A 5,880-nucleotide genomic window follows, 5' to 3' on the forward strand; every position below is an offset into this window, starting at 1 on the left:
ATAACAAGGAATGATAGTAAATAATGATTAAAACAAAGATACGAAGCTTACAGACGCAAACCAATGCAACGCAGCAGCAGAGCAGCAGGGAAGACAGGAGCAATCGAGCAGACAGGAGCAATCGAGAGTACAGTGGACCAAATAAAGCACAGTGGACCAAAGTCCTCTTTTCTGATGAGAGCAAATTTTGCATCTCATTTGGAAACCAAGGTCCCAGAGTCTGGAGGAAGAATGGAGAGGCACACAATCCAAGATGCCTGAAGTCCAGTGTGAAGTTTCCACAGTCTGTGTTGGTTTGGGGAGCCATGTCATCGGCTAGTGTTGGTCCACTGTGCTGTCCACTCAACGCAGCCGTCTACCAGGACATTTCCAGAGCACTTCATGCTTCCTTCAGCAGACAAGCTTTATGGAGATAATTTGGGTAAATGTGTAAGCTAGATTTATGCCTATCTTCACATCTTCATGGACACAACAATGTTTTCCCTCGTGTGGAATATTTTTCCTTGTAATAATGTATGTTTTTCGAAAAATGAAAACTGCTGCTTCTGTGTAGATGAGAGAATCAAAGTGTATGTGTGTTGTGCACACGCTACATTATGGCCAAGCATGCGCCCTTAAAATAGCATATGAATAACATGCGCAACGCGCCACTGACTTTAGACTAGGTTTCTCCTGGTCAGTGGTGGAATTGTTTTCTGAAACTGCAAAATAGCACCAGGGAACGTTTGCGCCGGAACACGCCTCCTCTTTTCACTGAGGAGCACAAGGGAGCGCAAGTTCATTCCCTAATTTACCGACGTGCGTCTGTGGAGGGAAAAGTCCGCTGTGCGTCGGGTGCAAAATAGGAATGATACATGCGTCGTGTACAAAGTCAATTGCGCTGGGTGCAAGATAGGGCCCATAGTGTGCTCGCGATGTTCCTGGACGTGGACCCGCGCATCGACATAGGCTCGGTCCTGCTCCTCTGTGTATCGCAGTGTCGGCACAGGCGATGAAACGCCAGAAACAACAACAGGTGACTTTAAACTATTGTTATATGATCCCGCTCTTATTCATGCAAATGCTTTTAAACCATTCATGCGCGACAAGACAAAAGAGAACGCGCTGTCAGTGAATGTCCTCCTGACACACACACACACACACACACACGACCCACAGATAGACGCGCGCCAGTATCAAGTTCTCTTTTGCGCTAGAACGAACAACATAGATATATGCCAAAGTGTCCGTTTTGTCGAGTATCCTCACAAGAACAGTCTTAAATGAGTTAAATAAGATCTTAAATGAAAGTAAAGAGTAGTGAGAGAATGGGATGCGTGAGATCGTCAGCAGCGGCTGGTCCTAAAGTGGCAGCAGCTAATTCTCTCTGTCAGTAAAGTTAACCAAAGGACAAAGAAAACAGAGAAAATCACTCACTGCTCTTGACTAAAGAATGCTTGTAGCTTTAATAAGGATTTATCTATATTTAGTTTATAATTTATGCAGTGCGGAATGTTTTGATAACCTTATTCAATTTCTGTATATTTCATATCTGTTAGACAGGAAAGGCACAAGTAAATATGACATTTATAATGGGTTTATTTTTTGAAGCCTAATAAATATAAAAAATTTGGGAGGATAATCATTTTCATTTTTTCTTAGAAGCCTATACTAAATAATAGTTTAGCGTCCAAATAAATCGCGAATATGGAAAAAAATGTATTGGAATGAGAGAGTTACGTGAGCCCAACGCCGCTTACTTTCACTTTCGCTTTAAATTATTTCATTTTGGCTTGTTTATAGATATTTTTTTCATTCTTGTTCTGTTCTGAATATCATTAAATTTAAAAGATTTTTGTGGAATATTTTTGTGTATTTTTTAAGCATACAGCAAACGATAGTAGGCTATTAATTGGTTAAAATTCTTACAATGGTTAATGGTTAACCGGTTAATTAGCATCCCTGTAGCTTTAGCTAGATCAAAAGAGTGCAGAATCAACTTTGCGTTGCGATCGCGTCACGGATAAGCCACTGCACGTGCATCATCAAAAGCGGTTGTTAAGAAAAGTGCTGAGCTGAATTTTTGTGCCAGCTGTGCCTAACAGAGCACTTTTAAATGAGAATTAAGTCTAATGCGCCTTTAGCCCCATTGTATATGCTTGGCTTAAGAATAGGCCTATATAGGCCTATGGGTCGCGTCAATTAAAAAAAAAAAAAAGGGTCGCTGTTGAAAAAGTTTGAAAACCACTGCACTAGAGTACCATAGCGCCTCTGGTGGTGTGTAGTAGTAGTACACTCAGTACGGAAGAACATGGCAACAGGTCTGAGCCTGTTACAAGACAAAGAAGTGGATGACGTCACTACAGGCGCTCTTTTATACTCAGGTGCACCTGTGGTGATCTGGTTCAATCTGGTTCAAAATCAACAACTAAATTCATGCTAGTCAGGATTTAAGTCCACATAAGCATATACAACTCACAGATAGTCACAGATATTGTGCAGATACTTTCAGTAGGAAACAGTTAACATTCGTGTTATATTAGAGGTGGTTTGTGGCATCATTCATAATGAATTAATGCTGATGGGAAATGAGGAAATGTGCAATCATACTGAGTCTCTTACTAACAAGCTTTTGAAAATTGAGGAAAAAAAATCACTCACAACCACTCAATAGGGAAGTGTTTTCTAATGGAAGAAACCAAATCAATTATGATATTCAGTAGAAGTGCTTTAATCCTTCATGACTGACACTTTAAAGAATGCATAATAACTGTATTGTTTATTATTTTAGCTATTATAATCTTCTAAATCATCATATGTGAAACATCACATCACTTTTGTGTTCACTATCAACATGTGGATGAAAGTGTTCATTACTGTCATTATTTACATTAAGCTAAGATGCTGTTTGATTGTTCCTCAAGTGTACCATACTGTGAAAAAGTCTAATGTTCACAATAATTGAACATGAATTAGCTTTTCACCAATATTAAAGGTGCCATAGAATGGAAAACTGTATTTGCCTTGGCATAGTTGAATAATAAGAGTTCTGGACATGGAACTGACATACCATGAGCCTCAAACTCCATTGTTTCCTCCTTCATACTGTATGTAAATCTATGTAAAACGGATGAGTCCCAGCATAACACCGACTGTGACGTTGCAGTCGGGATCATTAATATTTACGCCCCCAATATTGTCATATATTATGTTAGTTTGCTCTGTCAGTTTTTCAAACCTGGGACAATATCAAGCAGGTTTCGCTCAGCGTTTGATACTGAAGAAGGGGGCAGTTGTCGGGTAGTATTATAATGTGGCCTATCTTCATCAACAACACATAACTCAGGAGCTAACTAGGTTAGTTTGGTTGCTGACAGATAGCTCACTCGCTCCTTCTAGCTAATGCAACCTTCACCACTTCAGTTGAAACGATTGTCATTTGACAATGCATCTAGTCAATTAGTTAAAATATTGTGTTAGTGTCACAAAACACTAATAAGTTTAATTATATTTCAAAAAGCAAGCAAACAGACAGTGCAAACACATCTAAACATAACAGAGACTGGACCAAGAGTGAAGGCAAGGGTGAGGCTTAAAGGGATAGTTCACTTTGAAATTAATTTTTGGTATGTTTTAGCTTATCTCAAGGGCATCCAAGATGTAGGTGTCTTTTTTTCCGCAGTAGTTTCAATTTTTATATTTTTAGGTCAAACCGTTCTTGTCTGTCAGTCATATAATGCAGGTCGATGGTCATTATCTCAAAACACAAGCACAGAGTCTAAATTAAAACAATTCCCCGTCGTCCAAATGAAACAATTCCCCATCATAAGTACACATTGATGGCCTAAGACATGAAACGAGCGGTTTGTGTGAGAAAACGAACAGTATTTATACAATATTTTTACCACTTATAAGCAGCCATGTCGAAGTGATCTGATCTGACGTGTACGCAGACTGGTGCATAGATATATACACTAGATGTCGCCTTAAAGACATTCGTTCCAATGAACTGCCGTAGACAAAGCGACATCTAGTGTGTATATATCTATGCACCAGTCTGCGTACACGTCAGATCAGATCACTTGGACATGGCTGTGTATAAGAGGTAAAAACGATATAAATACTGTTCGTTTTCTCACACAAACCGCTCGTTTCGTGTCTTAGGCCATCAATGTGTACTTACGATGGGGAATTGTTTCATTTGGACGACGGGGAATTGTTTTAATTTGGACTCTGTGCTTGTGTTTTGAGATAATGACCATCGACCTGCATTATGACTGACAGACAAGAACGGTTTGACCTAAAAATATCAAAATTGAAACTACTGCGGAAAAAAAGACACCTACATCTTGGATGCCCTTGAGGTAAGCTAAAACATACCAAAAATTAATTTCAAAGTGAACTATCCCTTTAAATCACACACTGAAACGAGCGACTAAAGCTGACACACAGCTGAAACCAAACAGCTAATAATGACGTAACCATGGAAACGTCTCCGGTTACTATCGTAACCTCGGTTCCCTGAGAGGCGGGAACGAGACATTACGTCACTGACGTATATGGGAACTCCCTTCCTCCTCATTTTCACTGAAATCTTATTGGCTAACGCCAGCTGGAGACAGCTGGCCAATTGACGCGAAACATGCAAATGCTGACCGGACCGCGGGCAGTATAAATAGCATGGGCGCGACAATTACGTCAGAATCAAGACTGAACGCTAGCACAGCTGATCAAACGGCGAGCACGGCGGCTGACGTAATGTCTCGTTCCCGCCTCTCAGGGAACCGAGGTTACGATAGTAACCGGAGACGTTCCCTTTCAAGGCGGTCACTTAGACATTACGTCACTGACGTATATGGGAACTGTATAGAATCCCGCCGTGAGCGCAGTGAAGATAAGCCCTGAACGGGGTCAAGCTACACTCCCACGAGAGACAACAGTTCTAAGCCAGCAGCGCCGCTAGGAACACTCGAAACTGATAGGCGAAACTAGACCAAAAACGTCTGCTCCGACCTTACCAAAGTTGCATATCCAATGCAATGAAGCGAAGACTGCACTGGAGAGGGCAGCACAACACCATAAGCACTCGAGCACAAGAGTTAACACAGTGTCGACGGCAATAGCGGTGACAGCTGCATAACCTTATAGCCATACACAGAGTTAACAGGAATTGAAAACTACTGCGTAATGCGGAAACCGCTATGTAACATTATAGTCATAACACAGAGTTAGCAGCAATGGTAACTCTGCATAATGCAGACTACTGCACAGCTGGTGGTAACAGTTCATGAGTACATTAATAAAACTCACCGAACCCACAACGCTATAGGCAATGCATCAAACTTGAAACCCTGGCGAACGTGTTCTGAGAAGACAGCCAGCATACCTAAATCCCATAGTCATAGCCAACATTGAAAGCGTCGAATTCAGTGAGAAAGTCTCAGTATAAAACAGCACGTCCCTAGTACCTTCCATCAAGCACACAAACAGCTGTCAGACTGCTGCCTAGTGATCCACGTACATCCGCAAAGCCCTTACAGGGCCAACAGCACTCTGAGCATCGGCATCATGCGAGGCTGACGGCTCAGCAGATAAGGCGGGCAGGGATCAATCTGTGCTCTGAACGGTGTAAGCGACTTCGGAACGCAGCTTGGTATCGGACGGAGAGTGACGCTGCAGTCACCAGGTCCGAGACAATGCAACATGATTTGCTTAGAATGAGCGTAGGTCTCCAACGTGCTTCACTGGGGCGAGAGCAGGTGGATTAAGGCCATCTCAAGAGAGCTCTCAACACTTGTTAGTGTAAGTGTCTTGCTCAACTATGGACCCAGCAGCGGACACACAAGAAGGTTTCACAGTTTGGGGATGATAGGCTAGTAAGGGGGTCACGAGGAACTGACA

The sequence above is a fragment of the Leuciscus leuciscus genome (assembly GCF_965113295.1).
Source record: "Leuciscus leuciscus genome assembly, chromosome: 9".
Classification (NCBI taxonomy): Eukaryota; Metazoa; Chordata; class Actinopteri; order Cypriniformes; family Leuciscidae; genus Leuciscus; species Leuciscus leuciscus.